Below are 12720 nucleotides of genomic sequence, written 5' to 3' on the forward strand. Positions count from 1 at the left end.
GCTCACGAGGCAGAAGCACGTTAACGCACATGCTAGAAAGTGTGTCGCGTTAAAAAGTGAAAGCTGAGATGCATTTGTACCCAGTGAGAGAGCAGCCAGGTTATAGATTGAGGGAGCGATGCGTACCGGGCGCTGCGACACCTTCGATTGCCGCTGACGTAGCGGAAGAGTCGCGACGAGGCTTTTGGCTACGCGCTTGCTTGGTCCGTAAACGTACTTGGTCGACAGTACATTACAACTGAAGTAAGGACTCATCTCACTTTATGGTTGGAGTCTATATTCACAATATAAGTGCTTCGTTCGCAGTTTTAGAGTGCGTGATGAAGCAACGTTGAAATGAATGCCAAGAAGAAAGCCGAAGCATTCACACTCGTCTTGCCTGCACAAGCCTCGAGTATCTAAGAAACAAGGCTCTGGCGCGATTAAGCACACTTACGCACACACACCAATAGAAGTCTTAAAATAACAAACGCGAATCTTAGAGCGTTAGCGCTTGTCACCTTTGCGCATGCGTCGTCCGCTATTCTCTTGAAGACCCATGTTGTGGTACAGAAGAACGCACCAAACCCTATCTATGCGCACGCCATTCTAAAGCTGCCTATATCGTCGACCACGATACTCCGCCAACCTTTAGTGCAGCTTCTATCGCACGACGTGTGTGGTTCTGCCCTTGTAGATTAGTCATGCCTTCGCAAGGGCAGTGAGTGAGTTAATAGGGAAGTTTAGAATAGGGCACCGCGAGCCCTTGTGGTGTGGTCACTGCCACTGCGCATGCGTCGTAACGCAGGCCACCATTCGTGTTCGCGGCCCACCCGCACGAAATTCGAAACAGCATGCGGTGATAGCAGCCCGCGAGGCCCGCAAAGTGCTGTGTGTGTAGCTTGCGTGCATTTGGGTCTGTGGACGGCGGACGTGGATCGAGGTGAAAGTCCCTAGACTTTTTCTGAGGGGGAGCAAACGTAATAATGCGCCCGCAACTAAAGCAACGCCCGCAACTCCTGCGAACGTTATTCTAAGCCTCCCTAATGAGAAGCGCTGTTTCCTTCGTCTTATAAACATTTACTTGCCCTACAACAAAACCTGTAATGCCCCACGGGTTTACTTGCCCCGCGACGAACTCTGTGATGCAAGCCGTCAATAAGTTTTGTGCTCACCAACTCACGCACTCTGCGACATCTTCAGCACACATGACGCAGTTCGTGTGACAGCGATATACCATGAAGCCGACGCCTTTTCGCTCCTGCATGGCTTTCCTATATACGAACACGCAGTCCGAACACGCAGTGCGAAGACACCCATTTCCCAAGCGGAAGTATCGGGTGTATGAAGCACACAACATGAACTTATATGTCCCACCGTATGACTCTCATGAGAACTGGTTCATAAAGTGCAGCTAAATTGAAAATACCTTCTGTGACATAACACTCCCTTAAAAGTATTAAAAGTGAGCGATACATTGTTAACACGTTGAACGTTCCTTACGCATATGTATAAAACGCGTTCAGATTTGACTCACGTTCTCTTTCTATCATATGCAGAACAGCCGTAGTGCGAAGATGCCCGTTGACTTTTGTCTTCATTGCCGTACCGAAGCGCACAGTTAAGCCACAATTGCGCCGACGTTTCCCAATTAAAACAAAAGAAGCCTGTCGACATCCATCGTTCAGAAAAGAGCGAAAACTCGCTCTTCCAGTAAACCACACGTTCGGTACGCTGTTTTCTAACTTGATGCCACACACCAGCAAAAAGACCACATGGCAGACGGCGCTATCATCACGTAGTGGTAACGCCCACAAGAAAAAGAAACAAAACGTTTATATAGATAAAACCTCATCCGCTGGCAATTCAAGAAGCCGCTGGCGATTCGAGTATACTACAACCGACACGCGCAGCCTCTGTAAGCAACAAAAGCTGGACACGAGGTGGAAAGGTATGAGCTCGGATTTGGGTACACGCCAGAAAACCCCAGGTGGTGAAAATTTCCGGAGCCCTCCACTTCGGCGTCTCTCGTAATCATATAGTGGTTTCGGGACGTTAAATCCCACATATAAATCGATCAATTGAGGCGGAAAGGTACTAAAACAATAGCATGAAACACCTGTATCAGTGCATTGAGGTAACTTTGGGTCATACTGATGCGTGTCACGAGGTGTGCATGCGCTTTTTTGATAATTGGAGGGCTTGTTTGAAACAATTCTATCTTTTATACAGAGAATTTCACGTGCAACATCATATACATGGCTTTCTTATACGAACACGCAGTGGTGCGAAGACAGAGACGCCATGGGTCGCCAGAGTGCACTCCTCAAATATAAATATTATGCGCGCATGCCGGACTTCGAAGCACGACCGTTAAGCACCGTCGTGATAGCACCCATGTTCTAATTCACCAAAAATATACAGTCATCGCCATCAAAAAGAAAGCAAAGAATAACCATAGCAACACTCACACCAGATGTTCTCAAGATTACGAAGGGACAGCGTGAGCGTGGCGATTACATGTGCTTAGTTTTGCGTTCATTCAACTCCTTTCTAAGATTCTTGATGCACGTAAATATTTTACGGCAACATTTTAATAACAGTGCGTCTCCTGGCGTTGTTGCCTCTAGGTTTTATACTGTTTTCATTTTCTCTCCATGGCGGATATCGAGCGCCTCCCTTTTCATAGAGCACCTGCCTGACTAAGGTGTGTTTTTAGAATCCCGCCAAAGCGCACAGTGCTCTCTACGCAGGCTTCAATTTCTGCCCCCTGCTGCCCGAGCGGGTGGCGACCGAAGCCATTTTAATTACCTCCAGTTAATTACCATATCGGTGAAATTGCGAAGAATGGACTTTGACAGGCCGCCTCTTTCCCCTTCGCATGTATTTTCTTTTGCCCTTCGGTGTTCTGCTTTCCTAAAAACTTACTTTTAGCTCTTCTGTTCTTTCGACAAAGCTCGCCCCTGCAAAGCCCACAGAGATTCTGTTATACCTTCGTCAAAAAAAACAGCAAAGTAAAAAAAGCGCGTATGAAAACGCAGCTGAATGAGGCTTTCCAGGCATCATTACACGAACACTGGCTCCCATATGACGTTCTTATTATTTTGTAGTATATGCGACCTCTTGAAAAATAGTTTTATTTCGTTGTTTATTGTTAGTGCTTCACTTGGCTCGTCTGCCCTTTTGTATATACAGGGCGTTTTTACGGTCTACTTTTATTTGATACACTAATGCAATGCTGCATTAGTGAAGTGCACTCTGCACTTTAACAGAGCTATAGCTGCGGCTGACACTGCTAAGCGCCGCTCACATTGCATGCAAGCGAAAGAGTAAAGATGAATGGGGCTATGCACACGCACTGATGTAGTACACGGGAGTTACCTATAAGACTAAACCGGTAGGCATTCACACGGTGTGCCAGGTGTATGCGGCCACGCGTTGTTGAGAGAGTTTCTTAATACCATGTTTTATTTTGGTAATGCAAGCCAGCCTTTACGTATTTCGACGAAATCTGCGCCTCGCATATACCGGTTGAGTTGGCCGGCAGTGCCGGGGAGTCGCAATAACTTTGCTTAAGTCAGCCAAAACAAATCCACTACATAATCCAGTTATAACGCTAAGGCAGAACGTATACTCTGCGCGTATACACGGACTCCACAAGAATTGAACTCACCCTTTGTTGATCTATCTGAGACGTGTACGCAATCCGACGCTGTACAGAATCGCTTCATCACTCTCTACTATATCATTGAATAGCACCACCGATAAGAACTTGGACATCAAACACTGGCGAAGCCGGCTGTAATCATCACGATAGGCAAATACAGCACCGGAAACTATTCAGAAGTGTATGTACTCAAGGATGAGTATTGATAGACGTGTTGAAATGCAGTCAGTGAGTTTCAGGGATCTTAGCGCTTCCGAAAATTGAGGCATTCAATTGAATTCAACTTCATTTTATTACCATAAAATTGGAGGAAGACCCGAACAAAAAGGGGCAATTCCCACTTGACAAAGATTCGGGCCTCCTTTACAAGGCATACAGCAAAGAGAGATATAATACACAGAGGTAGCCGCGGCCACGTCTATAGCGCGCAAGCAGCCAGTTCTTGCACCGAGGGGCGAAACATCGAGGCAGTTTCGGGCTGTGAAGTGCTGTATCACAAGCGTCTGTGACCTAACTGTCAGGCTAACCACATCAGAGCCCGATATACTACCTCGAGGTTCTGCCCCGCAAGGCAAAAACTGGGTGTTCGCGCGCTATACAAAGATGTGGCCGTGACTGTACATATGCCATATTCTATATCACAGGAAGTGGAGACCCGGGCATGTATAAATTAAATAATGCTGCTATATTCGCTACATGCATCAAGAAAAAAAGATGTAAATAGCTTTGAAACATGACAAAACAATTCGTCAAATTTCGACCCGCATCATTTATAGTTACCCGTCTGTGTTACATCAGTGGCACAAACATAAAATTAAGCATTTGACGTTACTGATTGTAATTTTTCCTAACAAGGCGTTTGTTCACTTGTAAATCACTCACATATTCCATGCCTCGAATTCGCGGAGCTCTGACGCTCACAAGTTCCTCGGCTCCCGTCTCAAGTTTTAGTCTGTAGGTGGCAGGCGAGCGGGCACCGTGAAAGTTAATTAGGTTTGGCTGTTTCCTTTCGCATGAAATCAAAGCAGGAGGTTTTGGCAGCAACGACACATGGTAATGGGAAATGAGAAACGAGACGCGGAGGGTTCTCAAACGCAAGGGACAATGTGAAACAGCCGTCAGTGGCTTGAGAATGACTGCCGAAAGAGAAAGTGCCACGCTTTGTCTACAGTTGCCGACGTTCAAGGCGACGGAGGGCGGGCACGAAGTTGCGGAAGTTGGCCCAGGAAATCGGGGCCGATTTCCTACTGCAAACGCCGTTCGCCATTTCCGCTACGCCATCTGCGCGTGCAGGGACTTGTCGCGCGTCGTGCACGTAATTTCCGGTTCAAGATCGGCCGCCCCCCATGCCAGGCTTCGCCTAAAACCTAAAAGCAAACAACTATGCTAATAAAATGGATCTCAGGCCCGCCCATCTAACACGGCACGGCATCAACGATCAAAACTTCCATTTGACGTAATGAATTGAAAGCGGAAACCTTAGTGTTGTTCACGGGTTCACCTAACGCCCAAAGAAAAGAAGCAGCCTTTTTTAGGTTCCAGGGCCACTGGCGAAGAATATCCGTACCATGATAAGCAAGCGTATACAGTGCGAACTTAATTACAAAGACAAAAAAAAAGCGTGCTTTTGAAGTAATAAAAGTTTTATCGTATATATCTCTAAGATACGTCGGCACTATTGGGAAGCCGAAAATAAGATATACCCTGCATAAAAACCCAGCTCCTGTTCCATATCCTAATTTTGTCAGCATATACACTCTTAGCCAAATCCTAGGCATAAAATTCTCGACTGCAGGAAGAAAATTCGGTCAAGTTATGGCCGCTGCTAGTCACTTCGTTACACGGCTCCATAGCCGTGTCCCAGATGAAGCGACCATTTTTTAAATGGCTTTCAGAATAGGTGGCAGAAAGATTAGCCGGAATTTTAAGTGAAATTATTCCAGGCTAGGTACGGCCTGCGGTTACGCGTGATACTTCCGTAGAAGGCCTGACCCAGACGTGGTTTCGGAAAAAAATTCGTTACGCTTTCGCGAGCGTTCTCTTACTGATTTCAGGGTGGATATTATGACCACAAATAGTTAGACTAATGATAGTATTACATTCATCTATACCTGCAAAATTGAAATGCACATCACACTCAGCACTAAAATCGAACTTTGGGCCACATGAGTGCAAAGCAGGTAATTATTGCACCACATCGCCACCACATAAAGACGAGCTTTTCTTGCAGGATTATATTTCTACCAAAAGTTCGCAAAGCGTTGGCGCAAAATTTACCTCCTTTTTTGTGACATATGCATTTTTTGTGTGTGGATTCAATCAGGGAATAGTTTGTAGGGCTTAATAGAGTCGAGACAACCACGGTGAGCGCTTTCGGCTACAACTTCGGTTTGTGGTGCACCGTTCTGCAAGAATGAATACCGTGTGTTTGTGCGTCGTTTTAGCGCTTCTACGTAAACTGTGGGTGTTCCGCTCACATTTATGTCGTGAGGTACACGCATGTAAGTGATACATTCTCAGCTGTTTGAAGGCAATGCGCTTTTTAACGTTAAATTTACATGAGTATTTAGCGTGCTGCTCTAATCTTTGTATTTGGTGCACCCGAACTGCCACGAGCTGCACACTAGGGCAGCAGCACCTTTTTAGCATTTGGACGAATATTTATTTCTATAATTAGCATTTATGCGCACTATTTCGCGATATACAGTATATTCTACACATTTTCAGTCCTTAACTGACCTTATATAAGGTGACTAGCTAAGCTCATCGTAATTCAGCATCACGCCACTGCTCAAGTGAATGCCAAAACGCGTGCCAAGGTTAAGTATGACGTCCACAAATTCGCAATGGGCAGGTAGGTCTCCCTACAAATAAATAATGCTTCTGCACATCTCTTTCACAAACGTATACACGCGTGCCGTTGGGGTCAAGAGATGATGCAGAACGAACCTGAAATTCTTTATTGTTACTGTATACAGTTTTTTTCTTGCTTTAGAAAATGGTATTTTTAATACGTGGTACATTATCTCCACAGCAGTCCACTGGTTGGCTTCATCATGATTAAGTATTACAAATCCACGCCGGAACATAAAAACTGTAGTTAATATTAAAAAAAAGTGAGCGAATGTCGGTGGTATACGTTCTCCTGCTGACTTCTGCACCTGTACTTTATGTCGATAATCATCGTAAAATTACGCAATCACTACAAAAAAAAAACGTCAACCACTGGTTTTTAATAGTGATCATTCTCTGTTTCGATGCCTTCCGTTTATTTCTTTTTTGCAATGTGTTCTAAAAATCATCTGTTTAGTTTTTAGAACACGAGCATCAACATACATAGGCTAGTGTTTCAGCAAGCTGTTGCGCGTGCACCAGTACTTTTTTTTCTGTAGTGCATCAAAAATGTTATACATCGACAACTGATAAAAGCAAAGTTGTTTGTAGTCTTTTACTGAAATCAAACGAGTAACACTGGCACTGCCCATCCCAGTGCTTGCCCAAATGCAGGGAGATGTAGGATATCTTGAATAAAATGTGCCGTAAGGCTCTGGAAAAGGCTCCCGCCCTAGACCATCTTGTACAAAATCAGGTAAGCCAATGACTCTGGCTGCTTGAATTGTCTTCCTGGAAAAGAATATCAGAACAAAGAAGTCCATTAGGCTTTCAGCACTCATCAAATTGAATGCTTTACTGAGAACCCTAGCTAGACTTCTTTTACAACAAACTTTCTTTTTTCAAAAACAGAAAATAAAATGAAAAATTTTGTTGTTGCATGCACAGCTTTCAAGATGAGTTTTGCACTTAGTGGGTGAAGCGTAAGCTGCCATTCTTGTAAAACTTAGAAAAACATGGCAAAGAAAAACCACAGCAGGTTAGCCAGTTTATGTTTTTTTCCTTACCACGTCTTAACTCAGAGGAAAAAAAAACACTGAATGATGGCTAGAGTGCACTGCTCACCATTTCTTTAGGAAAGTTGTTCTTGTAAGAAAAATAATTAATTGATTCTCAGAACGTTCTACAACTTCTGCCAAATAAGTTAAACCTGGGGCTAGATGATACAAAACGGATATGTTTGACCTATGAGCCATAACAAAGTTGACAGTCTTGATTCGTTACTGGGCATTTATATCAAACTCTGCTAATTCAATAACAGAGCTTACTTTTAGTATTTCACTCTTTTCTGGCTGAACCTATGAAGGTGCACTTAAAACCTGCTTGTGATTCACATGCCACCTTGCTTCTGCCAGTTGTGAAATGAGTAGATCCTGAATAACACTTTTATTCTGACTGATATTTGATATAACCTTAATTATCCCTTTGCCAGAACTCACGGGTCATCCATTCAACATAGCTCATTAAGTGTACATAAATTTATGAATTTAGCTATTAGAGATACGCATATCACAGGATCCATGTAGCTAATCTTATCAACTGTTTGCCCTTTTAGGCACGTTTACTTGCTTGGCACTACCCAGTTCAAGGACTATGAGCAAACGGAAAACAAGCACTGACTTTCAACTGAAAAGTTTAATAAAAGTACACCCGAAAGTACAATTTTTAATATATTCTCATAGGGTACAGAAACCAACTCATGACGGCACTTTCCAACCAAAAGAGTCGTCCTTAGTTGTTTTTCTGCCTCGTAAAAACGTGCAGATAATGGCATTTTAAGCTGTTCATTCAATGAATTTTTTAGTTGGTCACATGTGCACAGCTGTGCGGTGGTGAAACAAGGACGCTCAGAATATCTCACTTCTGTATCCCCTCTAGAAGCTGGGAAATGGGGGCGCACGGTTATGTTACACGTTAATATAGAGCACAAGACAACACTAACAATAAACACAAACAAGCTGAGTATGAGAGAATGAAAAGAAACTTCGGCTTACTGCACATGTGGCCAAATGACGGCGCGACAAACTAGGCCTTTCGCTTCAGTATTTATTTCCTGAAAGCAAGTCGCCGCATGCGTGCTTTATTGCGACCAATCATATCGCGCAAAGCACCCCCATCCCAGCGCGCTCTTGTGTCGATTACCTAGACGTATGAATCATGTAAACAATGCCCTCAAAGTAATTTTCACACCCGCGTGAGGCATTTGACAACGTTGCTATATATGGGCGCCTGTTGACCTTCTTTTTGGCTTTTTATTGGACTTCCCCCATGACGCACAGTGCCGAACAACACAAGCATCGCAAGCGCCAGATCGACGATCACACTGAAAACAGATTTACTTACTCACCATTCTAATTTTGAACTGTGCCAAGCAAGCAGCGTGTGTATGATCTTATCACTGTGATTCTCACTCGAGGCCCGAGACCACTACAAAACGAACGCGCTAGCCCTGTTTGCGGCGAGATCGGGCCATAGGTGGCAGCACAGTTCGCGCGAAAGCGCGTATACAAATACAAGCAGCGGCGCTTCATTGCGTGCGGTCTGAGCCAATTGTCGGTAGATTAATTGTGGTGACTACAGCTTACTGTTAATATCTACGTTCCTCTCTATTGAATCGCTGCACTACGCCTATGTAATGTTAACATTACCCGCGATAAAGCGCATTCTGCCTTTCATAGGGATACTCGCACTGGGTGACTCTCTTCGCGCTTTCGCACTAAATCACACCTTTGCTATTTTTGTTCGTGGTTAGCTTCTGTTCCGCCTGCTACGCACTGCTGTAGCATGACTGAACTACTTATTTACCTCTTTGCCACTGCGACAGCTGTAGAGCTCTCCCACTCTATTCCCCCTCCCGGCGCGCTTGCACCCGCTGCACTTCCGTCTTACAAAATAAAAAAGAAGATTGATTGATTGATATGTGGGGTTTAACGTCCCAAAACCACTATATGATTATGAGAGACACCGTAGTGGAGGGCTCCGGAAATTTAGACCACCTGGGGTTCTTTAACGTGCACCCAAATCTGAGCACACTGGCCTACAACAATTTCGCCTCCATCGGAAATGCAGCTGCCACAGCCGGGATTCGAACCCGCGCCCTGCGGGTCAGTAGCCGAGTACCTTAGCCACTAGACCACCGCGGCGGGGCAAATAAAAAAAATAAAAAAGAAGAAACCTTTTATTTGACATGGCACCGCTTTTAACACGCATATATTCAATCCTCCCGCTCTGCTCAGCCGCTTGAAAACAGTCCTGGTTATTTCCTTTTCGCTGGTCTCTCTGCAAGCAGGTTTTTATTTAGTACGTGGGAGCTGCCCGCCTCTATGAAATTGGTTATCGGGTACCTGACTGAGAATGGACTGCTCTCAGGCATCCAGACACAACAGTATGCGATAGTCAAGCAATCCTCCTGTCACATATCGCTCCTACAGGTAAATTTTTGCATGATTCTTGGCCCAGTATTACTTGCACGGAAGCTTCATTTTGCACCACTGCAAAGTATTAGTAGCTTGCACGTGACGTCACGTACGCCCAGTATGGATATAACACGGTGCCCTAAATGACGTCAAGGTGGTATAATTACACGGTGATTAACATGTTTCAGTGTGATAACGACGTTTCCAGTACGTTATTAAACATCTCTGCATGAATAACGAAGGAGGCGGCATGCGGTGCACTCACAACACTAACGCGGCATCCTAAAGTTCGTCTCAAATGATGTTGGTGCTCCAACGTGGCTGTTGCGGTAAGGTCAGTGCAAGCCATTCAATAATGTCGCGGTGTGAGGTTATTTGCGTCGCTGTTCCTCATACAAATTTCATCTATTCTCTCACAACAAACGCTGAGGTACAAAAAGAAGAAAAACGTAATAATGCAAACAAAAAGGCAGATGGAAACGAAGGAGTCCTGTTATACGCCTACAACAGAATATACATCCTATCGGCTTGTCCGCTAAGACTAAGAGCATTTGGAAACATGTAATCACGAGGCAGTGGATGCGAGTACCATCAGATGAGTTCTGACAAGTCCATAACTAAGCTCTTCCTACAAGCTATTTGCAATGCCTCTGCATTTTTATATGCTGCTTGAGCTCTTGACATATTCGAATTTCATTTAAATCATTAGAACGTGCCTCTTATGGCAAGATTTATTAGTCATTACCGAACATCTGCACTTGTATTGCTTGTAACTGGCAAATATGCGGTCAGTGAAAAAACAGCACGAGTGTCTAGGGTAGGTTGCACAATTTCAAAATATATGCGTGCTCTTGTTCTTGCGTGCACTCCTGAGTTTAAGTTTTAAAAGCGAAAGACAGAAAGATATGGAACAAGCTGCACGCATGTTTCTTGCTTTAAATTCGCATGCTCAGCAAAGTACCAATATATATATATATATATATATATATATATATATATATATATATGGCCTATAGGCTCATTGGATTGCCCACCCCACGGTAATCTTTAGTAAAAAGCGAAAAACTAATACGAAAAACCTGAGGTGAGGCCTGAACAATATATATATATATATATATATATATATATATATATATATATATATATATATATATATATATATATATATATATATATATATATATATATATATATATATATGGCCAATAAGTGCCGTTTTTCACTTGAAACCAAAGTTTTATGTTGAACTTATTTGGGTTTATGTTATGCCATGTCAAGTGACATCTTGATGCGCAAATTCAGTCATATACGTTTACTTCCGCTGCCTCTTGATCAATTTCAGAACTTTACTTTACTTCCGGTTACAGCTTAGATAGAAGCATGGCCTATCCAAATAGGCCGTCAAAATCCGGGCAAAAAATGGTTTGGAAGCTATTGCCAGCGACATCAGCATGAAGAGATATGGGAGCGGCGATTGAAGCGCTTATCTGTGCGAAGAGAACAAACACAAATAGTGAAAAACGAAGTTTGAATATGTCGAAGCAATCATTATGTTTTACAAATGGCATGTCTGTCTCCCAACAATATTATATTGGTGTAATGAGCAAAGAATTTATGGCAGTTTTTATTTTACAAAAACGTTTTTTTTTCTGGCGCCCTCTGCCTACGCTTTGATTACTCAGCGCAACGCTTGCATTGAATGGAAAGGCGCGCTTGCAAAATTCATCCAGGGGACGGAAACTCCCTAGACCACCCATGTATACGCTCTCTCACATGCTGATACGAAGCGGCTACGCCAATTTTACCATTGGCGGCTGCCGGGCATCCAAGCACGAACCGAACACTTCTTACATGACGTCCCTGGTGGGGTCACCAATAGAGGGAAGGGGCGAAAAATCGAGAGGAGGAGGGCTGCATTCGAAGCTCTTCTTTCCTACTTCGCATGCAAGCGGAATACGCTCGTGCCTTCTATCAGGTCCGCTGGCCGGTTGGGCGATGCGGCCATTCGTAAAATTTTGTAACCTTTTTTTAATTTTTAAATTTTGTTTGTGTGTTCTGAAGTAGCGAAAGTTCAGCGCACCGATTTTTCAATAAGACGAAACTTGATATGCAGAAATAAAATGTGCTTTTTTATATCATGTTTCCTATAAAAACACGCACATTCACGTAGTGTGAAAGTGTCAATCTATAATAGCAGCTTTAATTTACAACTGTCATATGGACATAATGAGCAAGCCTTGAATCCATAATGTTCGAACCAATACAAAGATTCTCAATAATCACGAATAGGACACCTCGCATTTCACTCAATCAGGTTTGTTATGACGGCGCACATAGTTTTCTTACAGAACTTGGATACCAAATTAGACTAAAGATCAAAGGCACGGTGAGGCTTAGCCATCAGAAAATTTACAAAAAAGGACGTCGATGGAAACAGCATTTCGGCAAGTTGACTTGTCCTCGTCAGGGGCCACAGTGTTGCCTTGACGAATAAAAGTTCACTTGTCAAAACGTTGGCTTCAGCGACATTCCCTGTAACAATTTTTATAAGCATGTAGCACATCACAAGCGTTTGAGTGACAGTATTAAAAATAAATATTCACAAGTTTTCAAACCGTGGCTAGATAAGTTATATGGACAGAAATGAGCTTATATTTAAGTAAAATCAGGTTCTCTTCTCGATGTAGAAGAAACCACTTCTCCCCACTCGGCGCCCGAAGCGCACCACCCGTGGTGGTGTAGCAAAGCGGGAGAAGAACCGTACGC

The 12720-nt window shown here is 43.6% G+C and overlaps 1 non-coding gene across 1 annotated transcript; it reads right to left on the reverse strand.

Moving 5' to 3' along the window:
- Nucleotides 1-10932: 10932 nt before the first annotated feature.
- LOC119177433 (U5 spliceosomal RNA) lies at nucleotides 10933-11053 on the reverse strand. Its single transcript, XR_005110610.2, has one exon. It is a non-coding gene; the product is annotated as a U5 spliceosomal RNA (small nuclear RNA).
- Nucleotides 11054-12720: the final 1667 nt, after the last annotated feature.

The sequence above is a fragment of the Rhipicephalus microplus genome, chromosome X (genome assembly GCF_043290135.1).
Source record: "Rhipicephalus microplus isolate Deutch F79 chromosome X, USDA_Rmic, whole genome shotgun sequence".
NCBI lineage: Eukaryota > Metazoa > Arthropoda > Arachnida > Ixodida > Ixodidae > Rhipicephalus > Rhipicephalus microplus.